Source organism: Melanerpes formicivorus, unplaced genomic scaffold, assembly GCF_026170545.1.
Source record: "Melanerpes formicivorus ecotype bairdi unplaced genomic scaffold, bMelFor1.0.p_v2 SCAF_6, whole genome shotgun sequence".
Classification (NCBI taxonomy): domain Eukaryota; kingdom Metazoa; phylum Chordata; class Aves; order Piciformes; family Picidae; genus Melanerpes; species Melanerpes formicivorus.
Window position 1 is genome coordinate 24,453,060 of NW_027142358.1, and position 18,538 is coordinate 24,471,597.

Sequence of the window (18,538 nt, forward strand, 5' to 3'; positions counted from 1 at the left end):
ACAAACTGATTTGCTCTATTTTTTAATATATCACATTCTGGACTAATAGCTTCAGAGAGTGTATCACTATAAATGTAACTAGTGCAAAGTGGAAAATTAAAGCATGACTTGATAATTATCCAACTATTTTGAAAAAGAAAAGTCAAATTATCCAAGTTTGTGAAGCCTCATGAAGATGAATATATACTGTCTCTGAGGGCCATCAAATGGTATACAAAGGCATTAACTTTTTACTCCTTAGCACTCTCATCCTGCTTATAGAATCTCTTAACGTGTGACAAAATCTCTACCTGTTGAAGAAACACTGGCCATGTCTTTGAGATGATAAATGATGCATGCCTGTGGACCTAGAAAGCAGTTTGATCATGCTAAGGCCACTGCCAACAAAATTAAACAGGTGCTGGTGATCCTAACAGCCATCATCAAGCACAGTGAGTACTGCAGAGGACAGACTTTGGACAAGTTACCATGTAAGCCCACAGAGATAATGAGGCAATGTCTTTTAGAGCCCAGGGCACTGACTGCACATTTGTACAAGCTCTCACAACATCAAAGGAATGGCTTCAGGCAATGTCATGGTAAGGCCAAATAGCCCCAGCACAAACTCATAGTTTATAGTTTCATAGTTTCATTCAGGGTTGGAAGGGACCACAAGGATCACCTAGTTCCAACCCCCCTGCCATGGGCAGGGACACCCCACACTAGATCAGGCTGGACAGAGCCTCATCCAGCCTGCTCTTAAACACCCCCAGGGACGGGGCCTCGACCACCTCCCTGGACAACACATTCCAGGGTTTCACCACTCCCATGGTGCAGAACCTCCTCCTCACATCTAGTCTGAATCTCCCCACCTCCAGCTTCATTCCATTCCCCCTAGTCCTATCACTACCTGAGATCTTGAGAAGTCCTTCCCCAGCCTTCCTGTAGGCCCCCTTCAGACACTGGAAAGCGACAATTAGGTCACCTCGGAGCCTTCTCTTCTGCAGACTGAACAGTCCCAACTCCTTCAGTCTGTCCTCATAGGAGAGGTGCTCCAGCCCTCTGATCATCCTTGTGGCCCTTCTCTGGACATGTTCCAGCACCTCCACATCCCTCTTGTACTAGGGGCTCCAGAACTGGACACAGTACTCCAGGTGGGGTCTCACCAGGGCTGAGTAGAGGGGGAGGATCACCTCCCTCGACCTGCTAGCCACACTTCTCCTGATGCAGCCCAGGATCTGATTGGCTTTGCGGGCTGCAAGTGCACATTGAGAGCTCATGTTGAGCTTTTTGTCCACCAGCACCCCCAAGTCTCTCTCCTCAGGGCTGCTTTCCAGCCAGTCACTGCCCAGCCTGTATTTGTGCCTGGGATTGCCTCGACCCGGATGCAGGACCCTGCACTTGCTCTTATTGAACTTCATGAGGTTGGCTTGTGCCCACCTCTCCAGCCTGTCAAGGTCCCTCTGGATGGCCTCCCTTCCCTCCAGCGTGTCTGCTGCACCACACAGCTTGGTGTCATCAGCAAACTTGCTGAGGGTGCACTCAATGCCACTGTCCATGTCACCCACAAAGATGTTGAGTAAGACAGGTCCCAGGACTGATCCCTGAGGGACTCTGCTTGTCACTGGCCTCCACTGGGACATGGAGCCATTGACAGCCACTCTTTGGGTGCGGCCATCAAGCCAGTTCCTTATCCATCTAGTGGTCCACCCATCAAACCCATGTGTCACCAGTTTGGAGACCAGGATGTGGTGCGGGACAGTGTCGAAGGCTTTGCTCAGGTCCAGGTAACTCAGACACTAAGGTGTCAAAACATGGTCCCCCTCTCTCCCCTCCTTCCTACAGAAAGCCAGGGTAACACAGGAAAAGGAACAAAGGGGACAGGACCATGCATATCTGATAAACAACCCTGTATCTATGGTAAGGGCATGTGTTCTGGCCACAGCCTGGCAGAACGCTTTCTTATTGGGTAGTTATGTGCTGGTTTCTGTGCCCTATTGGCCCAATCAATCTTGGGCAAGATTTATATACAGGCTGATTTCTAGTTGCCTGTGCCTTGCTCAAGCCTTCCTCAGCTTTGTTGAAGCCTTGCGTGCTTGAACCTGCTTGGACCTTGTCTGGCTTGAAACTGCCTTGAGTTGCATAGCCTTGAGTCGCGCTCCAGCGCCTTGGATAAAGCCACAAGAATACACACCACAAGCTATGAGAGAAGCCATGAGCTCAGGAGTCAGAACCAAGCCTGCTTCCCCTTGCAACCAGGATTTTGCCATGCCACGATTCACCCAGGACAAAGCAAGTGCCCACTGCAATAGCGTTGTTAACAGCCCGACATCTGCTGAAGCCAGACCAGCCATTGAAGGCCATGTGGCATTCCTGCTGGCAACCTGCCATGCCTGGTGCATGAGCACGCCCCAAAGCCTCTAATACACAGCAGCAGCACTCCCTGCTTGGGTACAACCAGTTGTGAGTAATTAATTCACTGCCTCTTTGGCATAACGGTTCTTGTCAAGTTATCCTTGGCCCCCCTCCCCCCGTGGTTGAGTGCCATTTCACTCCCAGGGTAGTCTCTGATAGTCCTTCCTGGTTTGCATATAATTGTTTAAATTGTTATAGTTTGCCCAATTACTGTACATCCCATTGTAAATATATTCTAACTGTACATGAAACCTTTTGGCAATTTTCATATTAATAAAAGTTCATTAATATTTTGATTAATATTGCTACATTATTGATAAATAAAGGAAAAATTATATCCTTTGACAGGCAATTCAACCATAGCAAAATTTAACATCTTTTCTGGAGTCCTGCAGATGCATCTGAACATCCATTGAGTTCCAATCTACTTCATCCTTTCTCTTCTATGAACCGTAACTATTTATTTATTTAATACAAATACCATCTCACAGAAGCCAGTAAAATAGAAACTTCAAAAAGTAGCAATATGCTGCAGAAGAATCTTGAGATTCTTATTAACAGAAGTGGTACTTGTGTGTGAATCATAGCATCTGAAATTCTTGACATTTATTTACAAACCTAAATACAAATGTGCCAATGCACTTAGTGCTTCTAGTTCTAGCTGCTGCTTTTTGGTTATTAAATTTCCTGCTATAGTATAGAACACTAGAAAGGACAATCTTTAGCCACCCATGTTGTTGTTTGAATGCTCATGATTTTCCTGTTTGTTTTCTTTACAGACAAGGTGGCAAAATTAAAAATATTAAGTAGGACAAACCAGTCCATTTGATTAGCTATTAACAAGCACACCAGAAATGCATTCTTGAAAGCAAGGTAAAAAGTATTGAGAGTACGATGGAATTTCAAAGCAGATGAGGTATATAGCTTTTACAGGGCATCTGAGTTTTATTTACTCTGTCACAATTTTCCCATGGCTAGATTTTACATTTTAGCACAAAGATAGAACTGATTTATCTAGGTTTGACTCTAGCTTTTGTCCGTTCACCAACAAATTTCACACAGATTTACAGTAGCTAAATAGAAACCAGTATCAACTGAAATAAGCCTTAGAAGTTTCTCAAACTCTTACAACAACTAGATGTGCCAACACCCCACAACAAAATACTCAGTCCAACAGTTAATGGAGAACTGAAATCAGTATTTAGGTTAATTTTTTGTTTATCAGTGAAAACCTGCAACATCTCTGTGGAATAAGCTTTCGATGGGAATTGTAACAAGTCACACCAAGACTAATTTCAGCCCTACATGGGTGTGTGAGACTAAAACAAAAAAGCAGAAAAGAACTTGGCTCTCACACTGCAGATGATAGGCAATACCAGTAAGGTAATCTGAAATAAAGTTAATGGCAACGGTCTGCTTTACTGAATTACCCTTAACCCTCTGCTTAGATAGACTTTTAATCAAAATCCTCTCTGCCCTTAGCTTCTTACAGATTTAAGTTGGGTATTCCATATCACATGCATCTCCTTCTTCCAGACCCAAACTCCTCTCCTGCTTTCTTCCTCCTGGCCCCTTCCATCTTGACACCCACTCCACAGATACTTACAGACATTGATAAGAACCCCTCTCAGCCTTCTCAAGATTTTAGTCTTGAGCCCCAGGGCTTTCAGACTTTCTTCATAGGAGAGAGGTTCAAGTCCTGCAATCATCCCCATAGCTCTCTGCTGGACTCTCTCCAGGAGACCCTGGTCTGTCTTGAACTGGGAAGCCCAAAACTGGACGGAGTCTTCCAGATTTGGTCTCAGCAGGGCAGAGTAGGTGAGGAGGACAACCTCCCTATACCCACTGGACACACTTTTCTTAATGCACCCCAGGATGCTGTTGGTCCTCTCAGTGACAAGGGGACATTTTTGTCCCACAGATAACTTGCTGTCCACTAGGACTCCATGGTCTTTCTCCATGCCAGATCAACCCCTAGTCTGCATTGGTGCCTGGTGTTATTCCTCCTAGATGCAGGACTCTGCACTTGTCCCTGTTGAACTTCATGAAGTTTGCCTTTGCCCAGATCTCCAGCCTGTCTCATTGGATGCCAGCACAGCCTGATGGGATGTCAGCCACCACCTTCCCCTCCCTCCCCACACTTGTTTTGTATCATCAGCAAACTTGCTCAGGGTAGACTCAATACCCTTATTTGGGTCATTGACGAAGATATTGAACAAAACTGGACTGAGTAGTGATCTCTGGGAAACACCACGGGCCACAGGCTTCCAACTAGACTCTGCTTTATCCAATATAGAAAAATATCCAAACACTCATTAAAGGCAATAAAAACCCCAAAACTCCAGGAAAAACAAACACCACCACCAGAAAAAAAAACAAACACCACCACAAAATCCCCAAACCAACAAGAAAAACAAACCCAAACGAAAACCAAACCCACACACACCAAGCACTGAGAATTCTAGTGAGACAAATATTTCCTTTCTTTGGTGTCATCGCACTGATAGTTACTTTAAGAAACACCCAAGGGAAGCTGAGGATAGCAGAGTAACATTCTCTAAAACCAAACTAGAAAGCCTTGTTATTAAAACCTTCTGCAGACCATTATGAATCATGCTACCAAAGATGTAGTAGTCTTCGAGTGCACAGAAGCAGAGAAAGCCCCTCTTATGTAAGTGACATTTGCTATGGAACACTGTGCAAAAATAATAAAGACACTTGCTGGGAATGCTTGTGCTGCTCTGATTTATTTCCACTATTGGAATAACATCAATTAATTAGTAACAGCAGCCTAAAAATTAATAGCACCTTGAACCAACAGGAGGAAGCCACTAGAAAAAAATTATTCAATGACATGATACATTTTGAAGATTACAATTTCTCCAAGATGGTTTGAGTCTTATGCTTACTGGGAAACTCATCTTTGTAAAACCCTCAATTGTTCATTAAGCGCTTTCCAGTGTGAATCACAATCTACAGAAAAAGGTATCAGAGGTGCTTAAACATGTTCCAGTACACAAGCAGCTTGTTTCTTCTATCTTTATAAAGTGACTAAAACTAGCTATCTCATAGACTACTACTGATAAGTTTATACTAATTTCATGGTAAGTTCAGTTCTCATGAATAAGTTTTAATATTTTTTTTTTGTTCTGGAGTAGAAGTTTTGTGGAAAAGAAAGATTAAAACTGTAAGAGTGATACTTACATTAATCTATCAGGATAAAAGCACCTATTAAAGAAAAATCAGAATTTCAGAGTACATTAAGGAATCGACCTCTAATGTATTATTCCTATTGTTCTTGTCAAGTAAGTTCCATTGTTGTTAAAGATAGTATAAATCATCTTTATTAAAGTCCTGGATTCTGCAGACACAGCAGAGCTGTTATGCTGTTCTGAATATAATACAGCACAACAGAGAGCGTATCACTATGCCTACTGAGTAGTATCACATAGGAAGTTTAAGTAAAGGAAAGAATGTCAGTCAGTAGTATACCACATCCCTAAAAGCAACCAGGGATTTCAGTGGTAAAAGCATCCTGCAATTAATCAGAAATTCTAAGTATAGAATTTATTTAGTTTTTTTCCTCAGCTCCTACCTCCAGTTTCAAAGGCTGAAGGGCATTGACATACCTTTTAAGACTGACTTTATGTATTGAGACAATGATGAACCCCTACACAGGAAAAGTAGGCATGAAAGGATTATTCTTCTAATATTAAACTGAAAATACACAGGAGGTATAGCAGAGAATACAACAAGATTACTCAGTATTACTTCTTAAATATTCCAATATTAGTTCCATTAATTAAACCTTCAACGGGACTGCTAAAGCACTAATCCACTGCACCAGAGCTTTTGCTGCAATAAGCTTTTTCACCTCCCATTCTTGAGATGATTTTTTCTGTTTGAGTGTACATTCTTCACAGTATCACAAAGGTTGGAAGAGACCTCAAAGATCATCGAGTCCAACCTGTCACCACAGACCTCATGACTAGACCATGGCACCAAGTGCCACGTCCAATCTCCTCTTGAACACCTCCAGGGATGGTAACTCCACCACCTCCCTGGGCAGTCCATTCCAATGACCAATGACTCTCTCAGTGAAGAACTTTCTCCTCACCTCGAGCCTAAACTTCCCCTGGTGCAGCTTGAGACTGTGTCCCCTTGTTCTGGTGCTGATTGCCTGGGAGAAGAGACCAACCCCTTCCTGGCTACAACCACCTTTCAGGTAGTTGTAGAGGACAGTGAGGTCACCCCTGAGCCTCCTCTTCTCCAGGGTAAACAATCCCAGCTCCCTCAGCCTCTCCTCATAGGGCTTGTGCTCAAGGCCTCTCACCAGCCTTGTTGCCCTTCTCTGGACATGTTCAAGTGTCTCGATGTCCTTAAACTGAGGGGCCCAGAACTGGACACAGTACTCAAGGTTTGCTACCAAACTCCACACTTAATAACCTGAACTATAGTAATCACCACTTATCATTCTCATTATCCCAAGATTACTGTGTATTCTTTGGGAGAAATGCAGTTTTGAAAGCCCCTGTGCTTTGCAAATCATGGGGAAAGTCTTTTTCTTGCATACATCCGTCATTTCTGATACCTGGCAACAGTGGAAGAGCATTTCTAAACATGGCAGGTGAGAGAACGATCAAAGAGTTTTTGTACTCTAGGTCACTGACAGCAAGAATCATGCACCTGACATAATAAATAACCACATTAGACATACAAATGGACCTGATCAGGCAACCCTTATATTCCCTAATAATAATAAAATAATCTCAAAAGCACTTAAAAACATTTCTAAAAAAACAGCTGAAAAATGAGTACGGTTCCCCCAGACTTTCTCCTCCTACTAAACAATTCAAAATAGTCTAGTTCCATGATAGTGCAGCATAGCAGCTTGTGTAAGCAAACCAATCCTATTTGTTTTATAACATCATCTTACATCTCCGCAAACAGGTAGGCCTCTACAGATGTTTTTCTTTCTATAATTATATTCAGCTGATAACACAGACGGCTTTAACGATGGAGGAGAACAAGAGAAACAACTGAAGTGCTCAAACTACACAAAAATGGAAAGGCATAATTCAAATGAAACCACAAACTTGTGTTCAGTACTGTGTAACACAACCCATGCAAAGCACAGTTTTTCTTAATTCAGAATACACAGTACTTTTCTGAGTCTAAATAATAAGGGGTTTCACACAGAGTTTGACTATTTGGCAACAATGTACCTGTAGTGAATAAACTTTATTTAGAATAAACAAATAATAATTCAAATGAAACCACAAATGAAACCACAAATGAAACCACAAACTTCTGTTCAGTACCATGTAACACAACCCATGCAAAGCAGTTTTTCTTAATTTAGAATACACAGTACTTTTCTGAGTCTAAATACTAAGGGATTTCACACAGAGTTTGACTATTTGGCAACGATGTACCTGTGAGATACTGAAGAGGAGAATTTTACATAAGGCAAAGGTGTAACAATCATTTGAAAACGTCATGAAGATTTTAAGTGCTTTAATCTTAGTCATTAATAATGTCCTCTACAAAAATATGAAGTAATTTTCTATGTATTGATTCCATCCCTCTCCATTTATTTCCATTGCCTCCAAATACTAAAAAAAAAAAAAAAGTATTTTTCCCCCTCATGAAATGGAGCTGCTAAGGAGCAGGATTGATCCCTTTAACTACACTGTCTCAGTCATCATCTTGGCCTGGAACACTTTCAAAACACAGTTCAGGCACTGAGCAACACAAAGCAATATTAGCCCGATTCTGCAATGAGAACAAGCCTGGCAAACAGATGAACAATAAGCTGTGTTCCTCCTGCCTCAGGTATTCTCTAGAAGGTTACAACAAAAAGGGAAACAGGAAGATAAGATATCCTTTAAAGGAGACTTACTTTATCCTTTAAATGAGACTTCCTCCTTTAGCTCCCCTCTCCCAGCAGTGCACAGATTCACGCTTTACTTCGTTAAAAAAACAAAGACACTAAAAGCAAAACGCCTGGAGGCGCACACAGGCACCTGGAGACGCCCAGAACCTTCCCCAGCGCTGTGAGCAGGTGTCGCGGAGGAGCGCGTGCCAGGACCGTTAACGGCCGCGCCTAAACACAGCTGCCGTCGGTCTCGAGGGCCGGGGCGTACAAGGGTGGCGCCCTGACGGGTGGCACCCAACTGCCGCCTTTTGCTGCCCACCTGCCGCCTTCCGCCGCTGCAGCAGCGCCGGGGACAGCTGGCACCTCACACCCTCTGCTGGCACCGCGGATACGTTGTGGGCGGGCGGAATCGGTTTATTCAAATGGAGAAAAGCTTTGTGCTCAGGGGTGCTCACGGTGCCAGCGCCGCAGGAACCCTGCGTGTGCAATGCGGGAAGACCGCATACTGAAAATGGGGGTCGCATCTGCGTGTGGCGAGCTGTCACAGATCCACAGTGGAACACAGCCACTAGCACTGCTTCTCACCTCCTTTGCAGCTTCAAAGGCAGAACTGGTAACAAACCAGTGGAGAAACAGCAACATTCTCTGCTCACTTTTTTAAATACATCGCAAGAGTGATAAACCACTTTCTTCTGTTGGCTTGCGTATTTCATTGCACCTTGCACCACACTTCCAGCATATATAACATGACCAAAACTAATACGTATGGGTTACATACGTTAACTGAGCTTTTGAGTTGAAAAATGTCTGGGTTTCATGTCCTAGACTATTGTTTGAAAAGATTTCACATTACTTGTAGTTATTTATATTCTTTAAGTGTGGGAATGAAACTGACCAGCTCTTCAAATGCTGCCTGCAGCAGCTTTGGGCTTCTTCTAACCTGTGTTTGCCATTTGAAATTTAAACTTATCCTGTTTGTAATTTTAGTCTAAAAAATTCCAGCGAATTTGGGGTTTAAACAGCATATGACCTCTTTAGTGCCTCTCATCCTTTCTGTACTTCTCAAATCATAGGCTCCTGCCAGAGCTATAGGGTATTATATGTAGCCACACATAATGTGCAGAAGACACGGCTGGTCTCGCTATACAGCTCACAACAGGCACTCTCTGTGCCTTAGAACCAAGCAGAAAAATTCCAGCATCTATCTTATTATGTAGAGCATCTAAATACACCAAGATGGTTAGGTAACATTTGACCAAATTTTGGATGATACAATCATAAATGAAATGTAGCATTTTTCAATACTAGTAATTTGGGAGTACAAATATCTGCAGAACAGAGAAAGAAACAGACTGAAAAAGATTACCAGAATTTAATTACCTCAGCTTAAAAAAAATGAAAAAAAAAAATCCCTAAATCTCTGAATGAACAGGATAGTGGTGTCAAAGAATATAGGACCTAAATTACTTGACCACCCTAGATACACAATGAGATTCTGGTTCTACTGAAACTTAATGGCCAAGCTTCTGCTGACTTAAAACAGGACATAGTTTGCCCTGTGAAATATTGGCAGCTCTCTCATCCTATTTGCAATTAGGAACACTAATGTGCAATGAGGAATACCACTTGGGCATTTTTACATGATGGAGGTCTCTTTGGGTCCTTCTGGAAATGCACAGTAAATAGGTGGCGATGATGTATGGATGCCCCATACAAGTGTTTCACATTACACGGTAGCTAGGTAGCCACTGATTGCATTGTCCCTGTGTCTGAATGCCTCTCCCAGCTGCTCGTTCATCTCACTCATACTCTGCTCAACATGGAGCACAGGTAATTACAGCACAACTAGAATCATAATGAAGACTAATGCTATTTATAGACTCTTTATGACATTATGACATCCAGCTTCTTTCCAATATTTCATTGCAATCAAGCACATAATAAAACTAAAAGAGAATGGGCCAGACCCCTGTGACAATTTAGAAAGGATTTAAGGTCTACAAAGGTTCTTCTGATCAAAATGTGGGATCATTAATTGCCTTTTCCCTCTTCCCTCAAATCCAAATGAGTAGCCTCATGACTTCAGGATGCCTAAATTGAAACACTTCTGTCTTACTTTAAAGACTTTGCATATGCATTAAAAGCTCTCTGGACAGTTCTGCTCCCACCCATGCTCAGAAATTTTGGCACCTTGAGAGCTGAGCAGCTCACTGTTGATTTTATGTCACTGTTGATTTTATGGATGAATAATAGAGGTCAGAGGGTTATGCATTAACCAAATACAACTTAAATACTTTCTTTGCTTCCAGCAGTGTGTGTAGAGGATTTTGCTTATTGCAGACTGCTTTCTTTGTGTGCTATTCTGGACTCATTCTAGCCTGTACCCATCTCCACAGGAAATTGAAATGTGTCATATAGATCCTGTGATTAATAGTTGAAGGACCAGGAGCCTAAAATTAACACACTGCCTCATTGCAGTTTGATTTTAGGATGCAGTTCCATTTTCCTTTTACTTTCATGTCATCTTGGGGAAAATACTGTCCAAAGGTGAAAATGTTTCACGTCTTTTTCTTGTCAATTGAGACCAGTACTTACTAGAAATTTTAGTATTTTCTGTATTGGCTAATTAAGCCTAATCTCATATCCACCTTATCTTCCTATGCAACATTTTTCCAAAGCAGGAAAAGGACTCTGAGGCTTTGTTTCTATCTACTTCCCACATCACAGAATTTCATTATTAGCTACAGGTACAAAGACATGGGGAATTATTTAAAAGTAGAAAGTAATGCAAGCACAAATGAAGGTTACTCTGGAAGACTCAGACTAAACTATGTATATGTTCAACTCTTGGCCTCAATACTCATTTACAGTGCTCTTTAGAAAAAACTCAAATACATAAACAGAATAATACACTTTTATACCTGTAAGAAAAATAAACCCAAAAGACAAGCAAACCTTATTCAATTGCAGTCTCTTTCTTATTGTTTCTAACACAGAACCACTGTGAGTTAATAAAAAATATCTACTTGTCTCAAATTTTTATATCAAGATAAGCTCTTAAATATGATAAAAAATTTGTAAAATAACCAACTGCTGAGGCTTGCACTGGAATATTTCTATACATGCCAAGTACTGTTCTCTTATTAGCCAACCTCTGCTATTCACAATGTTTAGATGTTTGGGTGGTTTACAGGGAAATGGAAGAGGATACCATTTCCAGGTATTCTCTAAAGAATGAAAAATATTTTTGTAATACTAAGGAAACAACCAAGCCATACATTAATAATGCGCATAAGTGCCAAGAACTGTTTACTAATGTGCTATCTTTATAGTAGAACTGAGCAATGACGGCTTTCTGAATTGTTGGGATACTCTCTGAAGGATGTGACAATTAATATTTTAAACATGCTTAGTGAATCATCACCTCTGATTACATGAAAATAATCACAAGATACATCTAAACTACTGCATTACAATTTGTGACCTATGCAGAATTTTTGTGATTTAAATTTTCAACATACTAAAAAGAAAATCTTGAAAAGAAGCATTCCCAGCCCCAGGAACATCTCCCCAGTGCAGAAAGGAGAAATGAGGAAGGCAGGCTTTTTAGCCTTGTTATACCTGAAGTGTTCCTCCTATACTGTTCTCCTGGTTAACAATGTGAAGAGGGAGACCCAGAACCTGCAGTACACTGAAGCATTTACACAAGTATAGCATGCACAGATAAAATTTAGAAATCCTTTCATATCCATGGATTATCCTATTAGTAATTTCTTACTCATCCTGTACTTTATAGTTCTGAATCTTTCCTAGGGATCTAAACCAGATTTTTATACCCTTGAAATTAAACATATACAAATGGTGTCAGGAAACAGCTTCAGAGACAGGGTTAGATCTTCAGCTGGAATAAACTAATATGTCTTTCACCTTTAACAGAAATTTTTATCTATTTAGTCTTGTTGAGTTACTCTTGTATTACTCTTTCTCATCTTTCCCCACTGTTTTCCTTTGTAATGTATAAAATGTTCCTTTAAAAAAATATCTATACAAGCTAACTCTGCATGGTGCCTACATTGCTACCAAGCTGGCAGTTCATGCCTTTTGCTTTGCAGCCATACCTCATTAATATTCTCACAACCAACTCTTGCTGCTTTATCTGGCCTAACTGACAGCAGAAATAGCAGCTTGATTGAACAATCGGCTAAACTGGCAGTAGAGGGTGAAAGAATTGAGTCTTGCAAGAAACAGTGATGTGACAGGGCTCTGGAATACAGGCAGAAGATGGGGTGTATAGAAGTTCTGGCACAAACGCCACGGGAAATTTTATTCTATGGTATTTGGCTTGTTTTGGTTTTTTAACTCTCCCTCTTCAAGATTCTGCTGTATTTCAAGTAACTTCTTCCCAATACTATTACTTACATCTCCCCGAACCACTCCCTGTAATTTAAAAAATACCTCTAAGACCTCTTGCACAAAACATCTCCATTTAGATTGTCATTTCTCCAAAACACAGGATATGAGTACATTTGCCAAGCTTCATCATTTCTGGCTACATGCTGAAGTGCTGTTGCTCAGAAACAGTTTGATCTGAAGCCTAACATGAGCTGTTCCACTGTAAGGAATTCTTAACCAGGCCATTTGTGAATTAAAATGGCCACTAATACACCTTTTAAATTCCTCCTTACTGTAATTGCTTGTTGCTACTAGCCCAGTTGAAATCAATATAATAGCAACTAATTTAATTTGTATTGAAGTCAAAACTACCTTTCATTCATATGTAATAGAAATATAGGTGGTACCAAGAAAAAAAAAGACTCCTGGATCCACCCCATTTCTGTCCATCAAAATAGTCTGTATCTGAACTCTGACCACCAGCTTTGTCAACATGTAATGAAAGCCTCTGCATATTGCAGGTTCTTACAGCCCTGCTTAATAGTCACAGCGTTACTTCTGCCTTTGCAATAGACACAAATTTTTGCTTTATACACAATGGTGTCTTAAAGTTAATGTGAATCTGTGGGCCAAAACTGCTGCAGAATCACACTCTTAAATAGGTGTCATTGCCTACAGGTGTCCTTCAGGGACATTATACAAATGGAAGGTATGGAGCAGGAAAACACAGTTCCTTTCCAGTTAAAGAAGGTCCTAGAAGTTCTCCTGAGCATAATGGTCCTGACAAAACATTTTCATGAGCAAACAACATTTTCACTAATGTCATAAAGGCCCTTGCCAAACTTAAGAATAAAAAGCTGTGCACATGGCTGCATTGTTTAAAGAGCTGAAATGCTGAGGATAATCTCAGTAGAATATCAAAACCATAATCCCTGAGGTTGCTGCAGCCAGTGGTAAATATAATTAGCTGACTCCAAACACCATATATTTCAGTCAGGTAATACTTCCTTTACCATATTATTTGGTACGGAAAATGTTCCAATTCTGCGAGGGAAAAAATTAATTACCAGATCATTTCCAGTTGGAAGCAGCTTCTTTTCAATAAACCCATACCAGAAGCACCGTATTAATTTTTTGGGGGCATGAGCATTGATAAATAGTAATATTTCGACTTAAAAAGATGTGCATTAGATATTCTATTTTTCTTAGGCTGACACAAACAGCATCTTGCCTTTAAAACTGAAATAACATTCTTTGAGGTATTTAAAGCACACTTTTTGGGGACAAACCCACAAACATTTCCTAGGGAGACAGTAAAGCAAGAAAATTGATTGCCATCATGAGGCTAAGAAGTCACATTCACATTTGTTTCACAGTCCTTTAATTTCTGTCCCTAAGGGAACAAAGTATTCTGATACAGAGTTATGAGCATGTGCTTTTCATAAACTTAAATCACTCAGAACTCTTGGCATGGTGCATTCTGTTTTAAGGCATTATCAGAGAGATTAAGGCATTCTGTTTTAAGGCATTATCAGAGAGAAGGTGGTGAGGAGAAGGTTTCGACTGGGAGCAGCCTGTGAACCTGAATTGCACTGTGACCAGCAAAGAAAATGACAGTTCATCTTGCTTTTAGAATATTTAAAGTTGCACCAACTGTATGGAAATAGGACACCATTCCTTTTCTACTCCACTATGAGGTAGTCCTAAACCTCTGAGATGTATCTGCTAAAAGATGTTAGGCACTTGTATCTCTAGGCAGCATTTTGAAAAGGAAATGGATGGCTATGTCCCTTAATGCACTTTCACAACTCTCAGTTGTAAAAAGTTGCGTCTTCAATAATTCTCAGTTTCTGTCTTTCCCCTGTTTTAAACTTCAGTGATCAAGGACTGCAATTTCAGCAGACGATAGATGCATAGAGAGGTACCACAAAGACGGTGTCTAACCAGAGTGGAAGTCCAGCAGACACCCTAACTGCATCTTACCAAATTAACTGCCCTTTAAAATGGAGAACAGTAGGAAAGAAAACCCATTCTGTAATACTATTTTTCCTATCTTCAGATAGGTTGCATCAGCCAATTAATAAACAGTGCCAGAAGCAGAGATTTTCAATGGGGTTTAGCAAAGTTGAGGGAGTAAAATGTAGGTTTTGATTTTGAAAAACAAAAGTCCGTATTTTATTAACATTTTCATTTTGCCTGATTCTGGTTCATTACTGAGCCCCCTTGAATTAATATGTAAACTTGTATATTATTGAGGAATCAGCTCAGAAGAAGTCTCCCTGGGACTGCACAGAAATTCCCTATCATCTGTTGTGTAAATCTTTGCCTGTATTTCTGTACATGAAACTAAAAATATTACACATAACTTAATTTTACTTCATAGTTTGCAGTCACAAAAAACCCAAGGGTTATTTATTTTATCTCCTTGTTGGCTGCTTAAATGTAAGTCATACTGTCTAATGTGTTCCTAAATATCTCAAATGCTAGGGAATGTACAACTTTCCCAGGCAACTTATTCTCATGCTTTCTTCTACAAATAGCTTCTAATAAATAACATGATTTCTCACACACCCCCTCCCCCCTCAGAAATACAAGCTCATTGCTTCTTATCCAGTTAATCATGAACCAAGAAAATTATGTCATAGGTTATCTATCCCAGACCTTCTTGGTGCATTTCTCTCTTTGTCATGACTTCAGTCCTGTAATTGTCAGTGCTAAATGTTGGTGGTGTTTGTTTGCAGATTTTAACATGCTAATATATAGCTTCAGATTTGCCTATGCATTGAGGGAAATATGTATTTCTGCACTGCATTAGGATATATGTCTTTATGTAAAATAACATCAATTTAGAGCCAAAAATATTATTAGTAAATGAAACTCTGTATGGAAGAACTGAAAGTGCACTAAAGAAGCTAGTAAGCCATCCTTTTAAAATAATTGTGATAAAATGTAACGATGCCCCTTCAAGGAGATGAAATATCAGCAATTATATTGTACCTATAAAGCTTCATTTTCTGTAAAAGCTCACATCTAGAGGTTGCTTGTTTGTTTGTGGGTTGTTGTGGTGGTTTTGGTTGGTTTTTTTTTTGGGTGAGAAAGACTTATTTTGTTATTTTTTTTAACTATAAAGTATCTGATTTTTTTTTTTTAATCTGGATTCAGGACATAATCACAATGACAAAGTTGTTCCATTTGGATGTGGCGAGATGGGAGCTAGGATACGGTATCACCGCCAGCTTTCTAACAGACTGCGCATGGCAGCCTATGTCCCAGCTTTGGCACAGTGCTGAGTCACACCCTGGAGATGAAGGAATACCTGAGGACTGCAGTAGTAGACTACGTTTAGTTCTGGGCTGGGGCTGTCAACAATACCTCACAAAAAATTACATTACATCACAAACCAAAGTTTTACATTAACACTATTGGATAATGAGTGCTAGTTTCAGCATCCCATCTATTAAGCACATGAAATGACATATAGAAGGTGATGAATATGCAAAGAAGCATATTGCAGCAAACTAAATTCCAGCTCTTACAAAAGCACTGTAAGCAAGAGTGAGTAACACCATCCTCTAATGATATTCCCCCCCCTCTTTTCCATATCATTTAGAATCCATTTATAACTAATCAACTTTTCTCAAAACTGTAAGGATGTTCCATAAAGCCTTCCTAAGCTACAAATTTGTCCCAGATGGACTTTTTAAAAACTCAGACAAAATTACTCAGACATATACAACATAGCTGAGGAAAAGAATGGTTGTCTCCACCCCCACATCACAAAGATTTTAAAAAAAGCTGACTTTATAAGAAATGTCACCTTACCTTGTTGAACAGAGATGTGAAAGAAGCTTTTCCTTTCTGTCACAGCCATCTTTTTTTTCATCTCCTTGAATAGGAGCATGTCAATATATCTCTGTTAGGACAGAACAAAAAGCAAACAGACAGTCTGGACAAAAAGCTCAGAAGACTATCTGAAGGCTACAGTTAAAAGAGCAGGAAGAGTAGAAGTGTCATTAAAAAATTTTGGGGGACTGGCCTGCACAGTTGTCCTGAGGAAAAAGGGACTAGTATGAGGAGTACGCCAAAAGGGATTCATTGTGAAAGATAGTGCAGAAGATTTCTAAAGACTTGAAGGACACAGGCAGAGTCACTTCTCAGCCTGTCATTTAGCCCAACTTCCACCCGCTGTGCCAGCAATTATCTGTGAAACCTAAGTGTCCTCAGTCCTCTTGGAATTGCTGCAAATACAGAGTAATCCCTAACACCAGCAATACAGAGAACACGGACCTCTAAGGGAGAGTCAAAGGCTCTCACTGTGTGCAGTGGTGGGACCCAAAGAGTCTGACAGTTTGACTCATGTGGTGTTATTTTTTCAGTTTCTTGAAAAAGTTTTAAGAAACCCATCAAATAAGTTTAAAAAAAAAAAAAATTAGTTCCAACATAAATCTCTAAAAAAGTAGGAACAGAGCAAGCCTGACTTTGAAATCTGTAGCTTATACATTGCAATAGTATAGGCAATGTAAAATGACACACTTATTGAGGATTACATATAATTTAATCTCTACACTGTGTTCTGTCCTAAAACATGGCTAATGTGGCTGATATCTTCCTGTGCAATCAGTGAGTCATATGCCTTCTGCAAAACTGGTATGATTGTGAGGTCAAGTGTAGTATCAGACTGTGGGTAGAGAATAGGCTAAATTAAGTGTTATCATAATTATGGAATACTCCCTTGAGTATTTTATTTGCAGTCTAAATAAAATTGGTTTGCTGTATTTGTTTGTAAAATAGTAAGCAAACACTAAGCATTTTGTTTAGCTGTGTCTGCCAGTCTTACTCATCAGTCAAAAATAACTTCAGAAAAGTCTGTATCATGTAAAAGAGTTGGGTAAGCCACAGCAAAGATTGTACCCTGTGCTTTATGCTTGTTTTGGTTACGCAAACTACCTGCCAAATCTGTTTTAATAGCTGATTCTTTGTAATGTTCTGAATCTGTTCCCAAATGACTGACTGACAGGGAGAAGGACTACCTTTGCAGATTCACTTGCAGAGTATTTTTGGGAGATCTAGCCAGTGCAGACATAGTTGCAACAGCCATTTAAGAAGCCTCACAAATGGACTGATTTGACCAATGTCTACTTCAACAGGGTATTATTTTAGCATATTTCACACCAAAATGCTTTGCATTCATTTCTGCGAGGATTCTAATAAACTGATTTAAATGCTTCTGTGGTGTCTTCATGCTACAAGCTTATCTATTTTGATTCTCAGAGTATTAATTGGCAGCTGTACACAGCAATATTATTGAAATCAAGTTTGGGACTGCAAGACAGCATGAATAACTGTTTTGAATTATTTGCTTGGGCTTTACAGATCAGCTTCTTTTCACTGCACTCAATTTTCCAGTCATCGTGACCCACGAGCACTGCACAGAAAGGGGACAGTCTTAAGTGTTATTATTGCAATACACTTTATTGCTCCTATATTTGAATTTTATGGGCAGCTGAGAAGGAAGAGTTAGAAGCAAAGTGTTCTGCAGTCAAAACACATTCCTCTAAATTTTAGTGATCCTTTAAACCATTCCAAAGCCAAGTAATCACTTAATCCCCTCCTCTGTACCAGTTTAACACATGCTGTCTTGATACTCCCTTGTTTGCAAAAATAAATATGAATGACTATGAGCACTGGCTGTATCTGTTACAACTTTTGGGTTGTAAAGATTTATACACAAGCAGGAGCAGTGAAAAAAATCTATTATTCCACAAAGTTGAAACTAAAATAAATCACAAGCTTCAACATATGGAAGCAAACTTAATTCAGCCTACTAACCATGTTATAAGAATAAAGTCTTGGAATTAGGTTATAATCCACAAT

General features: G+C 40.0%; 1 long non-coding RNA gene across 1 annotated transcript in view; it reads right to left on the bottom strand.

Annotated features, from left to right (window-relative positions):
* LOC137442001 (uncharacterized) overlaps positions 1–8,425 on the bottom strand; it is an 89,512-nt gene extending 81,087 nt beyond the window's left edge. The window contains exon 1 of the long non-coding RNA XR_010987557.1: positions 8,297–8,425. This is a non-coding gene — a long non-coding RNA (uncharacterized lncRNA). The remainder of the gene's footprint in view (positions 1–8,296) is intronic.
* Positions 8,426–18,538: the final 10,113 nt, after the last annotated feature.